At 38.9% G+C, this 18,015-nt stretch overlaps 1 pseudogene; it reads left to right on the top strand.

Moving 5' to 3' along the window:
• Positions 1-14,214, top strand: part of LOC134206810 (EH domain-binding protein 1-like) — a 19,296-nt pseudogene extending 5,082 nt beyond the window's left edge.
• Positions 14,215-18,015: the final 3,801 nt, after the last annotated feature.

The following is an 18,015-nucleotide window of genomic DNA, read 5'->3' as shown; positions in this document are numbered from 1 at the left end:
ATATTCATCTCATCGGAAACGAAGAATAGGCACCAATTTTGTTGCTTCTTTTGCTAACATGCGTGCTCACTGGTGAAAAATCACAAAATAAGAAACAAATGGAATTCCTTTTCATTGTTTGTTTTCGTGGGATGAATATCGAGCTATGAGATGAACTCCAGGAGCATTAACCCTATGCAGTTTCTCAAACAAATGATTCAATTGTGATCCGGTATTCGTCGCCTACTCGTCTCACACATCTCTGGGTTATTGATTTTTACTAATGTGGTTTTTGTCTGGTTCTTCATCTCATAGGTCCCATATTTGTCTTATAAAATAAATCTTATAAAATGGGCTCTTTTCTTATATGAGTGGTTTTATTGCCAGCAATGAGCGCATAAATTAGTCCTGTTTTATTTTTGTTTCGAGATACAACGAAACGTAAACTGAATTATGGCTTAGTTCTGTTTTATGTACTACACGTTTTATTATTTTGATAATTAGGCAGTTTTACTAATTACTACATTTTATTCCAAACGCCTACCTTTACTTCAACCTATCATTTGTGCTTCTATTTTAGATTAGTTTGATATCAGCAATACATGGACTTTTTCTTGGATCTTGTTGCTGCTATCGTGCTTTTCAAGTTATTTTAATATTCATCCTTTTTAATCAACCGTTCAATGCAATAACAACATTTATTTCTCCACTCTTCCAGGCGCCCGCACAGCTTGCATCGTGGTATGGACTGCCGCTCCTCGTCGAGTGGTATCCAGTCCAATGGCGTGGAACCGGACCTCGTGAATCCTGTGCAGCAACTGGTTTGGCTATGCGGACAATCACACCATCGCCGTCACACTGTTCAAAGACATCCGAACGAATTGAGGACAAAGACTGGACCTTGTGCTGAGGATGTGTCCCAGATGGGCAAGAAGCGGCTTCTGCATCCGCCACCATAAACATGCGCAAATATGCTAGTATAGAATCCACAGCAAACGTTCACTGGAGTTGAGGCCTTTCGAAAAGATCGTGTCGGAGTTGGAATTGACGCTCAGCTGCGTGTTTTTGAGGGAAGGAAAGCTACGATGAGGACATGCAGAGCATCACTCTCGCTGATGTCGGTCAACAATGTGACGGATATTACCGTTGGACGATTTGGAGGATATTCGATTTGGAGAACTCAATTGAGATTTCGAGCACGTGTTGGATTTCAGCAGCAGTTGGAGCAGCTGACGACCAGTTTGAATACTTCAGACTTGACGCCATGAGGTAAGTTTGTTCAACTTAGAGCGCATTTTTAAATTTTAATAAACTTTATTTTACAGTTCCTTCCCTATCGGAAGATCAACAGTGATGAGTGGTTCGAAAGATATGTTCAAAGAGGTTCTCAACGATCGCGGCTATATTTCCTTACCAGCGAAGGAGGTATAAGCATCAAAGAGCCAGACGAACGAGATTATAAAAACAGAAACCCCTGAACTAAGTATAAGATCCACCGCGAACAGATTGAACTTCCGGAAAGATCCCCGTCAAACGAGATGACGCTCGAAGAGTCTCAAAAGCTGGAAGACGAACAGCTTGACCTCTGAGGCACTCAAGAGGAGGAGAGTCCCCAACAAACAACGGCATCGGTTGCACCTCCCACCTATAGCGCCCAGATATAGCGAACTTACCAAAAATCTCCCAAGAATTGCAAAGCAGCCGAGCGGAACTGAACCTCTAAAGTTATCAAGAGCTACGATCACAAACCGGAAAGGAGAAGATAATCGTTACGGATGTTCTGAGACTACACCAGCGTGGTCAACATTCCAGTGCCGGAACCAGTGATCGAATGAAGAAACGATCCTGGGGACAGCACTCCGGGACAGGATCTGCTCGAATGGTGCAAGGAAATAACCAGGAACTACAACGGAGTAAAGGTTACCAATCTCACACCAGTTGGCGCAATGGAATGGCCTCTGTGCAATCATTCACCACTTTATCCTAGTTTAGTGTGAGTGGTTTGTCGAAGTAAACAGCTTTGATATGCAATCTAATAATCCTTTAATTTTACATTTCAAGGATATGAGTAACTTTCACCCGGAATGTGATAGAAAACTGTCGAACGGCCTTCGATGCGGAGAAAAGCTGGGCATACGAGTTATAGAACCTCAGGATATGAATATGTTGGCGTGCCGGACAAGCTGCCGTGATGACCTACCTGTATCAGTTGAGGCGCATTTCACCGGCACCAGTTGGAGGCACAGATAGGTGAGTAAACTGCGAGCTTTCTATTGGTTATCTTCTGTTCAATGATGCATTGGTGATGGATTCAGAAGTAGGGATATGGTGAGGTATAATCTTCATTTTATTTTCTGTTTGTTATTTTGTATTCGTAGATTCGGATTCTGTGTCAGGTTGCTACCTAGCGGCAGAATTGCATGCATTTATTCAAACGAAAAGTCACGAGGGTAGGTTTTGCGCCAAATTGCAGCACAAGAGAGAAGTTTCGCCTTGCCTATACTAACTGAACTGCACAAACGCTCGTTATAGAAAGAATGGAAATTTCTGTGTTGATGGATGTAGAATATAAATCAAAGCATCTTCTGAAAGGCTCGATTGGCGACATCTTTAAATCGCTTGTAGAATTTCATCCGCTTATTTATGAGATGACCTGAGTCCACCGATCAAACGCTGCAAACTCATTCATTACCTTCCATTGGCTTGCATTAATTGGTTTCACATTTATTATCCACTCAATGGCAAGTTCATGGGATCTAAATTGGTTTTAGGGCTGGGTAATGCTTTCATGACAAAACTAGGAAAATTGAAAAAATTGTATATGGTTCCATTTAATGAAATCCATGCAATTATCTATGAGTCATTGTTTTACTGTAGTAAATCCCTAATGCATCACTTATGACCTGAAATCATGACCAAAATCAGTGGCTTGAATTCAGAAAATGGATCTGTAGCAATATTGGAAAATAAAAGCACGTACGGCAGGTATTTACACAACGTTTTATTCCTGTTATAACTCTCGAAATTAATAAATGCCGCACTTCTTTACTCCCGTATCCCAACGAGCATAAGAAGAGCAAGAGTTAGATATTGAAGTGGTAACAAATGCAGGACTAGCGACCGATGCCGCTAAAATAGTGACTTTAGGACCAAAGCTGACGGAAAAGAGACCGAATAGTAACTTTCAGTTGCAGAAATGTGACCAAATAATGACTTCGTTTCAGTTGCATGTTCGATGAGACGAAATCAAACGTTTTTGGGTCGAAGGCGTATATTTTTATATATATATATAAAAAAATGATTGTATTGCCCTCTCTTTTAATCCCACGGAAATTTTACCTCAATATCAATCAAACTATGAGTAGTCTTGCGAGCAAATCAAGTTTTTAAACCACTAGAAGTGAGAGAAACATGGTTGTTATCACTCATAGGGTCTGTTTTTCTTTGCCGAAAAATGATTTTTAGGTGAAAATCTGCTGTGAATGAGCATTCTCTCCTTTGAGAATGAGTGAACACCAAGTAGGTGTTCAGGCACTGGATTGGCAGAACACCTACTTGAGAAAGATGCAGTAAACTCAACGATTTGCCAAAGGTGCCACGGAAGTTTTTGGAATTTCTAGTGCGAAACGAACAACAGAATGGAACGTTTTGGTAGAAAACGAAACAAAAATTATGAAGATTCATGTATTTACAACAAGCCTGGGATTGAACGCTCGACCTCGTGCTTATAATGCAGGACAATGCTCTCTGAACTTTTAAATATTTTTACTCCAGAATACGCAAAATTTTCGACTTGCTGTACGATTTTTGCTATGGAATTCGACAGCACATGCAATCTTTCAAATTGGGGAGACTCCTTTCTATTATATCTACTCAATAAATATTTTTTAGAGCAAACCCTTCATTACATCTGTCAAATCTACAAAAAAATAGCCGCATGAGAACAATTTATATTTTCTTGAATTTTAACAATTTATATTCGCCAAATTTTAACAACTTATATTCGCCAAATGTTTGTATGAATGACTTATGAGGGATCAAGTCTGCGCATATTGAGGCAACATCTCCAAATCCAAATGTCCTGAAATTGTGGTGGAATGTTGGCATTGTTATCAGTGAATATCATTTAGCATATTTATGGCTTTGTGCTGTGGACAAATTATAGCATTTGGTAATTATTGGGAGAAGTTGTTCAGATTTTTTCGTGGCCACAAGATACAGTAAATAATAGAGTAAATAAGGTTGTCAATCTAAAAATAATTTGTCTAAAGGATCTATTATAAAAATACGCTATAACAATACTACTTTATAGAAGAAAACTATGCAATGTATTTACTTGTCATAAGACGAGTTTGTACTATTCCATTTAATTCCACTACTAAATAAAGTAGTGGTCTTTAATCGTTGACGATCTTCTCAAACAACTGGAGGCTCGAGGCTTCGAGATAATTGGTTCGCAGATGATATAGTTATATTGGTGAGAGGAAAATATGACTTGTTATTTCTAATAGAATACAAATTTCCCTAAATTTCATCACATTATGGTGTGAAAACGAAGGATTAAACATAAACCCTTCAAAGGCCACACTAGTGGCGTTTACAAGGAGAAGAAATTATTATTTACCTACATTAAAATTGAAAGGAGCAGATTTGAAACTTTCAAACTCAGTCAAGCATCTTGGCGTTCGACTTGACAGTAAGCTGAATTAACTATCTTGAAGAAGCATTAAGCAAAGCTGCAAATGCTTTATGGATAAATAAGGCGACGTTCGGTAAAAAGTGGGGACTAAAGCCAAAAATGATTCAATGGATTTATACGGCCAAAAACAAAAAAAAAAAGGGTGGTACAGAAGAAGTTGGGAAAACTTCAAAGATTTGCTACTCTTTCAATAACTGGTGCGATGAGAAGCACGCCGAACACAGCACTAGACGCTTTGTCACGTGCTACCATTGGATAAATTTATTCAATTAGAAGAGAGAAGAGTGCTTTGAAGATCAAAGAGATTCAAATCTCTTCGAAGGTGACCTAACAGGACATCTTAGTATTCTAAGCAAATAAATCAACTCACTGATCACAAACAACGATGATTGGATGAGAAGAAGTTAAACTTTATCGATGTTTTGATGTAATTAATCTTGAGCGAAGCACATGGACAAATGTGGACCAAATCTTCGTTCAGGATCGATTGTGTTTTACACCGATGGTTCAAACTGAACAATCAAGTTGGAGCAGGCGTGACTGGCCCAGGGACGAATATTTCGATTCCCATGGGAAAATGGCCATCTGTTTTCCAAGTGAAGTTCAGGTATTCTTGAATGCTCTAATTTGCTTACGGCGAAATTCAAGGCATTCAAATATTTGCATAATGTCTGATAGTCAAGCAGCATTGAATGCTCTGAAATCAGCAAGATGCACATCTAAACTCGTTTGGAATGTCAGTCACTCCAAACCTTGATCGTAAAAAAGTGAACCATATTGGGTTCCTGGTCATTGTGGCATTGAAGGCAATGAACAAGCTGATATGCTGGCAAGACTTGGTTCATCTCGACAATTCATAGGTCCAGAACCTTTTTGTGGTGTATCTGCGTTCTCTTAGAATGGAACTCAAATCTTGGAACATTCAAAATAGAGGACATTTGAAGAAATTGATTGAGGCAGTCTAAACGTTTCATCACACCAAACGTATTTATCATTCGCAAAATTTTGATCTTTCAAAAGATCATACTTACAGGTCTTGTAACAGGCCATTGCCTAGCTCGTTATCACTAAGCCGTTAGAAAACTTCAAGATGATGTATGTCGCTTCTGGTATACATGAGGAAGACTCGAACATCTGTTATGCCATTGTCCGTCAATTTTAGAAAAAGATTACAGACTGATAGAACCCTCTGAAGTTTGAGAACAAGTCCCAATTTGGTGTGTACGATTCATCAGAACCAATACCGTATTGGGAAGACGCTGTAGTCAAGGTAGCAATTGCTCTACAAGCAATGATGCGAAAACTTGACAAGCTATTGAAATGGGGTACATATATCAACAGATCTAAAAAATGGTCGCGTGATTAAAATAACAAAGGAAAAAATGGATAGTAAAACTCATTTAATGTCAAGTAATACTACTTTAATTAGTTCTCATTGAAACCGGGGAGAATCAAGTCCCTCAAGGTGTCAAGTCCCCCAAGGAATCAAGTCGCCCCACATTTCCCTACTGTATAAGGTATGAGTTTTTAAAAAAATCGAAAACGGCAGGTCTCCTGGTTGCATGACTGTAGTATACCAATTTATAAATTGTGACATGAAATGCCAATAAGAGCAGCGAGTTCAATAGCTGGCAATGTTTTAGAGCGATATTTTTGCCTAAATCCGCAATTTCATTTCGTAGTCATTCATAATTAAATTTTATGTTGGATGAAACACTAAATACACTCCTCACGGAATCCAGTTTCAAAGTGCTCGCGTTTTCACAATACCACTGACATGGAAGCAACGCACAACTGTCATTTAATATTTCACGATGCTGCGACGGCAAAGCTAAATTAGACGGTGCTTTAACCAACATTTAAAATACTCGCTCCTCAATGTGGACGTGTACAACACATGTGGAAGTATTGGTCGAGAAATGAATTGCGAGTGATTTGACTATGTCTAATTTGAACTCTGAGCTCGTTCAGTACCGCTAGGTTGCGAAAGCCGAGAGGTCCTCGTAGCTGACATTGGTTAAAGCACCAGTCTAGCGTACTGTAGGGTGATGGGTCTGAGTCCCATGAAGGAAAGTGGTTACCTCAATACATTTTCCAAATCAATATCTTCCACTAACGTACATATTCATGTAGTTTCGATCCACCTTGTTCGCTGCAACCTCGCCTTCGTTGTCGGATCGTTGTAGAGAACCATTTTTACCCAAGTGCGTTTTGGTCCTCCAAAGCACAGTTCAGATCTCTACCCTTTCCTGCCACGTTGCGTCTCCGGATTTATCTGCTGATATCGTTATCGGAGGTCAAGAGCCCAAGTTCACGAATTCTTCAACCACCTTGATTTTGTGAAAGCCGTCTTCTTCTTGAGCCTACTTCGTCTTCAACGTATTAATACACAGTCCGATCTGCTTTGCTTCCCTCTTCAGTCTGATGGTGGATTCTTCTGCGATGACCTGCAGCGAGCACCAAGGTTGACTGTATCGAGTGCCGAGGTGGCATGCCGCAAATGGTCCTCCAGCTTCCACTTGGCCACACTATCACTGTAAGGAGGGTGCATAATGCTCATGTATCAACTCATTGCCGCCTGAAATATTCCTGGGTTGAGTTCTAGGAGACCGACTAGTGCAAAGGATTTGGTTTTAGTGAGTCAGGTGTGTTAACTTCACTGCACCACGCTTGACCAATGTGCATGAGGATTTCCGTTACCATTTTCAAAACAATGGAACGTCTTATGCCTTGCGTTTTTTTCATAATGTCAGCAAAAATTGGCAGAGAACTTTTCTCAATCACACCGACAAACGAAAGTTTGCCTCTATCAAAATACATTATATAAGAACTGAAATTTGCAGCATTTAGTCATATTGTATCGTCGGATGGCTATTTGATTTATATAGTGAATTATGATAAAACAAGCATTTTCGGTGGACTAAAATTTATATGAAATGTCAGATTGAAGTCAGCTCTAGGACTACTATATACTTTTATCACTACAATTTTGTAAGACATGCTGACGCTATTATTAATTTCAAATATTATTATTATTAAATTTGTATTATGAAATTGGCTAATTAGTTACATTATCGTTTGATTACTATTCTTGAGTTTGTTTCATGTTTGAGCGCAATCTCGAGTTATGATAATATCGAAAATAACAATTAGATGCACGTGCATCACTTAAACACACCTGCATACTTTGTAAGCTATTCTAAGTATTTAGCTTCAATCGACAAACAAAAGAAATTTTGTATGAAATTTTTTTCCGTTTTATAACATCCACTTTTGGACATTAAAATCCGGTCGTGTTGCCAAAATCGGGAAGGGACTGTAGTTTTCTTCTTAGCCATTCGAGAGGAAAAGAAAGAGTATTTACTTCTTGTTTTACTCTTTGGTTGGAATCGCCTCATAATGTTTAAGTTTTGATGTACTTCCCGCTTGCTAAGATTGATTGGTTATTATTATTATTATAATCTTTATTAATGAGGTTTTTAGCCCTAGGCTAGTTCGGTTGGTCTCACGCTGAAGCAAACTACCTTGCTAATTGTTTGATGGACATTGTCCAGAAAAATATCAACCACGCTAACATTTGTGGGTTCGACTAGCAGCTATCATAATTATCAACGAACAAATCCTGAAAAAACGTCTTTGTGAATACCAATATTAGTTTCAAACTGTTTGGATTCCAACGATTTTGTGTTCCCTTTTTCTGTGCTAAATTGATAACAAGATTGCAGTGGGTTAAGATGCAACCTCCGCAAACGTGAAATTTCAATTCCCCTATGTTGTTGAATTACCATTCGAACTCCAATAATATGAAAGTGAGAAAATATATAAATGTTTACAATTAAATAATTTACTCTGAGCTCCAGAAAAATAAAGAAATTTATATTTTTCTGGTAAAATGTTTATAGTTTGTGCTATGTACACAATATTATGTGAGAATGTACCCAATATTATGCGAGAAGAATGCTATGTACACAATATTATTTTTCTAAATTATTTCATCTTAAATTCTACCATGTTTTACCTTAATTCTGTTTGTTCTGTTCTTCTCTGTCCGATAAATACTCAAACACTTTTACAGGATCAAGCAGACTTTTGCCTTAGGTAAACAGAACTATAACAAACAATAAATATTCATAATCGATAGAAACGAAATCGTGAGAGCAAGCAGGAAAATATTCTGAAAAGCCAGAACATTTTCCAGATAATAATTTAGTCATTCGTTTTTCATTCTGCCTTCTTCTTTCGTCCTATTTCCTTTTTCTTTCTTTCGTCTTTTCTTCCTTGTTCCTTCTACCTTCTTCCTTTTATTTTTTCATTCATTCTTGTTCCTTCTTCTTTCTTCTTCCATCTTTCCTCTTCTTTCTGTCTTCCTTCTCCCTTCATTATTCCTTCTTCTATTTTTTTCTTACTTTTTCCTTCTTTTTTTTCTTTTATGTTTTTTCTTCTTTCTTTTTTCATTCTTCCTTCTCCCGTCTTCTTTCTTCCTTTTTCATTTTCCTCTTCTTCTTCTTCTGTGCATTCCGTTTTCTGTATTCTTTATTGTTTACTCTTTATTCCGTATTCTTCATTCTCTATTTTTTATTATTTATAGAAGAACTAATTTTTTATTTTTTATTCTTTTCTATTAATTCTTTATTATTTATTCTTTATGCTTTATTCTCTATTCTTTTTTTATTTCTTTCTTTATTTGATTGGAACTCTGTGTTACTTAACCGCTACTGTGCCAAGATCTACTGGGGTTTTCTGTTGAATCCCACAGAATCTATTTTAGATTTTCTTCTTCTTCTTCTTCTTATTGGCATTAATCCCACATGGATAGAGCCGCCTCGCAGCTTAGTGTCTATTAAGCACTTCCACAGTTATTAACTGCGAGGTTTCTAAGCCAGGTTCCACTTTTGCATTGTATATATGAGGCAGACGATGATACTTTTATCAGGGAAGTCAGACATCCAATCCGAAAATTGCTAGACGGCACGGATCGAACCCAGCCACCCTCAGCATGGTTCAGCTTTGTAGCGCGCGTCTTCGCACGGCTGGAGGGCCCATATAGATTTCCATTACTCATGTTGTCGTTGCAGTCCATCTCTATCGTGAGTCCATTGTGTCCGTTTGTCCTACGCTTGCATCCAATGATCTTGCATTGTTCGGTTGCCATAGCTGGTAACGTTGAAAATGCCTGAGAAGAACAAGTTGTCAGTCGTCATCAGGCAACGTGACGGTAAGCGGCATTCCCAAACGCCACCGTTGGGATGGGATCCGGCGACTGACGAGGGTTTGCGGAGGGGTTGGGAATCGAACCTACTGACCATCCGCTTTATATTTTTTAAATCAATATCATTTGAGATTTCTATGAGTTTGTCTAAATGTGAAAATAAAATGTTCTGATCCCTGATAGAACATTTTAGTCTTACTCCACTATATGGGATAATCTTTCACGTGGTGGGTGTTTCAGAGATACTGATTTTTGATAAATAATATTTCCCCGTGGACACACCGTGTTCTTTATTCTTATGTTCTTTATTCTTTATTTTTTTATTCTTTTTCTTATTATTTATTCTTTATTCATTATTTATTCTTTATTATTATTCATTAATATTCAACCACTCAAAGTGGTTGACAACAACACGTATGGTTGGGATTTATATCATCCCATCAACTTTTCTTAATACATTTCAGCCTTTGATACTTTCAGCCTTTTGAGACTTCAGCCTTTCGAGATTTCAGCCTTTGAGTTTAGCCTTATGAGCATTCAGTCTTATGTGTTTCAGCCTTTCCCGGGGATGAATCGGGGAATCAACCATTTTTTTTACAATGGGGAATGCTCTATGCACTGACAAAGCACACACGTATTAGTTGCCAAGCTACCACATGGTAGTGTACCGGAGTGTGTCCCTGCCAGCTAAGGCTAGTCCCACCCACTAAAACTTCCTTGGGCACCAACTCTAATTGCCCCACCCCGGGACAGACTTCCAGCATTACTTCTGGGGGCTGTACTTTGGCGTTACGTAATTTATGGATCTTCCCTTAGCTATTTTGTAATGTGTGGCCAACCTTCCTCCATTTACGCTCTTGTTTTGAATAGTGTTTAGATTTTCGGGTTTTGATAATATCGGCGGTGAAAGTCAGCATTCAAGATTCAGTTGTAAGGCAACCGGGCCCAAATTATAATACGTATTCACCGGTAGATAAAAACTTCCAACTTTAACGTTACCTGTTATAGCAACACAGATGTCACATTAGGGTCACATCAATCTAATGGCATCTTCAAATATTTTGTTAAATTTCAAAGGAAATTCTATCCTTCTTGATCCGTGCTTCTATATCGATCTTAGCTCTGCCGTCCGATGCTTGCTGGCTGCCAAGTCTCGAGCTTGTTGCGAGCCTCTCCTTGACGATAGCTGGGCGGCTATTGTTCGTGCTTACATCTGCATCCTACGATTTGATATTGCTGATGCTGACGTTGATAATGAGCTCCGCTGTAGAAGATCATTTGACCAGGTCGATGAGCTTACTTTGCACGTTAGAGTCTCATCACCAAATCAAAGTCGGTTAGATGCCTCATACTAAACAAAAGGCTGCCAGAGCAGCCTTAGGTTTAGTACATGGTCAATTGCACTTGCACCCATCATGATTTCGTCGATGACGAAAAGTAGCGTTAATAGAATATATCCATGTCTCACCCCAGCGACTACAGGAATGGTTATAAACAAATATTTGTTATGCAAGATGTGGCCGACGATTTCACCCGGACGATCGAAAGCTTTTTTCGGAGTCAACCCATACTAAGCTCCGGGTAAATGGCAAGAGGATCAGAAGATTAGGAGTTGCAGCAAGAGCTGGGAAAATTACACGCTCAAGACACACAGACAGGAGAAAGAAATTTTGGAGAAGCAAGATGCGTACGGAAAAAAAATCAACGCAGTATCTTCCACTATTTAAAAGCAGCTTTGAACACATTTCAACGGCCTGCGGATTTACAAATTTTAAGAATATGAATCGCTTGCAACAATACTGATAGGAAAACGGATCAGGAGTTTATTCTGACTGATTCCGTTTTGGTGACGTACGGGTTGCCATTAGAACGACGTCGTTGATGAAGCTGCATACAAGAAGTGAATTCGTTGAACGAACGAAGTTGCTACAAAATCATAAATACTGGATAATATAAACTGTCAAAGTATGGAGAAGAAAAGAAGTGAAGAGAATTAAGAAGAAAATGAGGCTGGGATTGAGCCTGGCATTGAACCCAGTACCCTGCAGAGCGGTGGTAGTCGTATGTATGACTACCAAGCCCGTTCCATTTGAAAGGGCGCTTTGTAGAGAGCACTACACACCTGCATACTATAAATTACAGCTAATAACTTGAATCACATTTTATGCTTTCATTTCCTAAAATAACAATTCATTGAAATTATTTCAGTTTTAGAATAACAACTTCAATTATGTCCTTATCACAACCGCGCACAGGGGAAATCGACGATCTAGCTACGTGATCGGTAACTCAAATCGGAGTGACCAAAGATTTGCTCAACCCAATGACATGATCACACCGAAGGACGACGATCCGTTGAAGGGAGGCCAACCTGAAGCGCAGCTGCTGGCCAATCTGAAAGCCCTCCTGGGCAGCTGCCGACCAAAGATAAGTTCCCCTCGGTGGCGTCTCAAGCGTAGCGTCCATCGATGTGCAACGACCGACGCCCAATGGTACGTTTGCGACGCGGTGGACAGTGTCCCCTGGGAACGGTAACCAGTGACGACGAAGACACTGGTGGCGGTGGTGGTAAGAATTAGCAGTACATTCAATACACAATATCAATAACAATACAGCGGAATTGAACGGACGGTTTCGGACGAGCTGGAGGAGTTTGTGATAGTGTGACGAGGAACGAATCGGACGTGACCGAACGGCACCAGCGCTAGACACGCGATGACGAATGTGAGTACTCAGGAAGATTTTAAAAATTTAGTTATTTTGGTTTGGGTGAATTTGATTTGCTTTAGTTTTTTTCAGGAATTAATCTTTTGGGTTTATCACGTTTCGATTTCTTTGGTTTTGTTTTTGTGTCTTTTCTTCTAGAAAATTCTTTTGGCATAAGGAAATGAGTGAGAAGGCTAAATTAATGATTGAAAAGCTTAGAGCGACTAGTGGATAAGGGTGGTGATATTGAAGCGTAAGTTTTTTATTGATTTTTTATTTTAGTTTTATTATTGCATATATAGAGATTTCGATAAAGATGAAAAGCAAATCTGAAAGGCTGTGTTTCAACTTGCGCGGATCATCATATTTGATTTACCTTACAATTGATGGACACCAAAGAGTGTCAGCTATGCATTTGGCTTACATTTTTCCTCATATTTACCAACATGTTCGAATACATCTTAATAACCGATACCCCAATTGCTTAAACAATCAAATTCATTTCATGCACCATCATGCCTGGCATTAGATCGAGCGGCAAACGCGGTTACGTGAGCAACGCGGAAACTGATCGTCGAGACGAAAGCCAAAGCCTAACCCTAGACTCGCCCTCGTCTCCGACGAAGATCAGTACGCGCAAAGATGAACTTCTCGCCGGAGCGTACCATCTCGCCGATCCCACGTCTGAGTATCTTCTTCCAGTGTGGAATGCTTAGCAGTAGTAGGAAGTCACCGGTGCGGTTCGGTACCGGAGAGGTGCGAACCACCGACGGAAGATGCTAATCGGAATCACTTGGAAAAGGACGCCTTCTCCGAACAAACTGTCACCCTCGTTACTTGAAATGATTGCGCCCAAGAACGAGGGAAGGGTAAGTAATGCTTGTTTTTTCAATAACATATTTCTGTAAAAATTAAAAGAGCCACGAAAAAACATTTTTATTGTTTCCTCAAATGCACTAATAATGCGATTGGATTGTTTGTTTTTCTCCTCATTCAAAGGTGGAAAAGGTCAACCTATTTCAGAGTGAATTGAACAAACTGGAACGGGAGCAAGAAGCCATCGATCAGAAAGCTAGCCCAAGAAACTTCAGCTGTGAGGCACAGACAAGTAAATCCAGTTGATGTTTCCCCAAAATGATCAACCTTTTGTTTCAGATGTGACCGAAACCGAGACTAACTGATGTCCCAGTAGTTCACGTTGGTCAACAAAGAATGCTCCAAGTGCGGCAGATGCAGCTGAATCTACTGTGAGTTTAATTCGTTTTAGGTTATTTTTTTCAATATTGTTATCACCCTTTGCAGTGAACAAGAACGATCTGAGAAAAGTACGACATGTGAATCTGGAATGCGCGGCCCTTCCGATCGAGGACTGGCGCAAAACGGAGGAACAACGGGAGAAGGAGGCCCTGCTGTTGCCGAATGGCAGCCATCGTGAAAGCGCAAGAGCTGGTGCAGAATCTGCACAGTCAAGAGCAAGCGTAAGTTCCGAATAAATATGACCAGCAATCTATGCCTTGAGATCAAATAACAAAATATAATTTCACAGGATTGAGGACGACGACGAAATTGAACGTGCTGAAACCGTGAATTAATCAAGGATGAAAAATGCGTAATTCAGTAGTAGCCTCTGCTACATGGAGATTATCTGGAATACTCAAAATTCGGTTCACCAGAAGTAGGTTCATGTAAGTTTGATGGAGTGCATTTCTAGCTTTAATATTGGGGCAAACGACAATCTGAGCTAGAAATAATTGGAATTGTTGTCCAAATTCGTGAAACGCTACCTTGTATTGGCTGTCTCCTAAATATTGGAACACTGGAAAAATTAATTTGATCGGTAGTCGATTTATTTATATTTTTTGAGAGAGGAAATTTTGTTTCGATGCCACAATGTCATTTTGAGTAACAGATTGTAGATAAAGAATTCGGAAATAATAGGATTAATAACTTTTTGACATCGCCTTATTTTTTTTTGTGTTCTTTATAGGGAGACTTTCAGCAGAGGCTGTTGTCTCCGATCACTGCCTTTATTGAAAATAATAAGTCTGAAGTGGCCCTCGTAGTCGTGGGCTAAGTCAAGAACTGCAATTTAGCTCTAATAAGGAAACATTATCTTCAATTTTACAAGTTACTGTAAATGATATAATTTCTGTTTGATGGCAACCGACCATAAAAAAGTTTAATAATTTTAAATCTAGCATCAGTGAGAATCTTTGAGAAATACTGCATTCATTGTAATCGTATCTATTAATTTTATAAATACCTTTTTTCAGGGAAACAACTGCGGTTACCATGTGTCGTACATTGTAGATAGCTTCACTTAGAGGCCCTCTCGCCGCTCAAGGAGAACCTACCAACCGAGTACAGAACTCTTTAACCATTCGTACTACAAGTCTTAAGTAATTTATTTATTTTTTGAAACCATCGTTAACGGAACCAGTGATCCTAACCATGAATTCATCACAAACTTAATGCGTCGCAAGAGAAGAAGGTACAATCTCATTGCCGTACACGTCAACAATAACACCGGAAAACGATTGAAAACTATTTATCATTTAGACTGAGTCAACGTTTCGAGGTATTTATCACTTCTGTGTCTTTTATTAGATCGATTCCGTCCGGAGATTTAATTTGTCGAGTCGAGAAAAAACTCGATGTGTTGTGTATCGATAATGATTTGAAACGTGATACCTACTGCTGCAACCTATTCTATTCCTTACAGCCCCACCTATTTTATTTACAAATAGAAAACTGTCTGTGTTCTTATTCAATGTGAAAAGCTTTTTTCTGTGTTAGATGATTTCATTAAGTTTAGGCTTGTGTTTCTGCTTTCAGTTTACATATCTGTTAGGTTTAAAATCTTGTTTTAACCAAAAATCGAATCACTTGAACACCCAATAATACTGATCAAAACTCAGTGGTGATGGTTTGAAACTCATTTATTGAAACAAAAAAGCGTGTGTAAATATTTACTCGTTTTATTAAAACAATTTTGGTTAACGTTTGCTCTAGAGTCGGATTGACCATGATGACGAATTATACCTCAAGGTAATGATTACAATAATGCTATAATGAAACTTTTACGTGATACCAATTGTGGAAAATTCTAATTTATATAAATACAAACATTATTTTTGTAAGCTTTTTAAGATATACTTCAGACCAAGTAGAATTTGTCTTATATCAAAAGATCGTAGATTTGCATTAATTCCAATTCTGCAGAAATGGAGAAATTTCAAAACTTTGAAAGGGTTTCAAACAATCCGATATATTTTAGTAGTCAGTAGATTTGCACGCTTTTCGAAAAAAAAAATCAAATGCAAAAAGAAAAGGAACAAAGTCAGAACGAGAGAAATTAAACAAAATATGATATTCTAGTCATTCGAGTAGTAATCAGTAGCTAAACGGACAAAATAATTTAATATTGTATGGATAAGGAATAGTATTATTGATTCAACTGTGTCTCTATATATGTACACAATACACAAAATCACAAACTACTCGCTAGACGAAAATAATGAAGATGACTCGACTAACCAAAAGAAGAAAAAATCGCATTAAACGGTGTTTGATGAAACAGAAACTCTAATATATTTATATATGGTAGTCATTACAGAGAATTCAGCTCTTTTTGATAGATTTTGAGAAACTCCCTGATCGTTCTGCAGCAACAAAAAAGGCATCTTGTGCGGTTTCTCTGAATATTAAATATTTTTTTTAACGATCTCAGCGTATTCAGTTTAACAGACTAAGCTTGAGGAGTCCTTTATCGGCGAATAAGAGGTGATTTTCGAGGTCGATCACGACGAATCAGATGTAGCTCGGATGATCCTCGATGAATTCCGAAAGAACAACTTGTAGACTCTCCATCTGTTGATTTCAGAGCAGCATAGATTCAGTGGAAAGAGCTGTGGCAGAAGATGACAGTCATGTTTTTCAGGCGAAACTATGGGGCTGATATCGACAACACAGTGCTCGAAATCAAGTATTCGGATTGCAAACGAAATGTCAACCTCGTTGTGACCTTGATAGATTGAAGCATGGTGATGCACTTTCGAAAGGAAAGGAAATCGGGCGTGTATCTGAGATGTTTTTGCAGTGGAAGAATTGTTTACTTTGGAACGTTTGTGATGTGTATCAAATGAAAATTTCCAATGAAAAGGCGTTGCTGCTGTGAATATGAGCTTCATGGATTACGTTCAGCTTGGTTCCGCAACAGATTGATTGTATGGTTCTGAGCGAAATAATACTGTGGAGAATAGAAAATGTATGTCAGACGACATGAATCACGAGCGTATCAAGTGTACAAAGAAAACATTGTACAAATACGGCAGACTTCTTGGTTGGTCACCTAGTGCGAATGTCGCGAGAAGAAGCGAACAATACGAAAGAGAATTGGAAGAGTTCCCCATTTTTGCGGCAACTAAAACAGTAAATAACTCGCGAAGCCGCAGAAAACTCCAGCGGATCAGACGGACAAATGAGGCTTCCCAAATGTCCAAAGAGCTTTTCGTCAGCATCTGAAACCCCTAGAGCGTGACGTAGCTGTGGATGCCCCCTAGGGAACCCCACCGACTCAAATCTTCACCGCGGAAGAGTCCTTATAAAGACGAGATGTCAGCAATGGCAAGCAATAATTCATGTCCATCATCAACACTCTAGGTAGAATGGCTATAGCCACACGATTAATATTACCGTGGAGTAATGAAATCGAGTTGCTGCAGGACAACGAAGCAGACGAATTGAACGAGAAATGCCAACGCTTACACCAACTGCACCGTTTCCAATACGCGCCGCAAGAGAAGAAATCGTGTTCCTAATTTGGTAATGAATCTCTACCAACGCAATTGGGAACCGATGTCTCAACATAAATTGCGCAGAACGAGTATAACATGAAATCGACGAAGATGGGTGTTCATCTTACTTTTCGGAGTAGAAGCTTTTGTTCTATTTTAGGTAAACGCTATGAACATCAGTTCTTCCCCTCGATAATGTTACCTTTGCCGCGGTGGGTGCTTACGCCAGATAGCACTTAGATGGCAATCAAAGACATATCCCTGACATCGGACATCGTGTTATGGAGCCTTGAATGGAGTGGAGTCGGCAGAGGCCTTTACATCAGTGATATGATTGAGTTCTCTTCTTTTCGGCAATACTTCTGATGCGTTCCCATGACGATGAGAGGCCACGCTTATACTTAGCTAGCTAGGCATTTATTGATACAATAATTCAAGACAAACTAGAACGTTGCCAGTTTATTGTTAATATCACTAAGAGCCATAATAAAAAATATCCACATTATAATGATGGTATATGAACAAATCTTATGACGCTCATTCTCGATTTTTCTAATAGTAGGGAATAGGCGTGATGAAGCTTTACTTTGCACAAAAAAGTGAATCCTATAGCTGACTCATAGCTG

Source organism: Armigeres subalbatus, chromosome 1, assembly GCF_024139115.2.
Source record: "Armigeres subalbatus isolate Guangzhou_Male chromosome 1, GZ_Asu_2, whole genome shotgun sequence".
Taxonomy (NCBI): Eukaryota; Metazoa; Arthropoda; class Insecta; order Diptera; family Culicidae; genus Armigeres; species Armigeres subalbatus.
The sequence above is the reverse complement of the archived record's forward strand: the minus strand, read 5'-3'. Positions and strand labels throughout refer to the sequence as shown.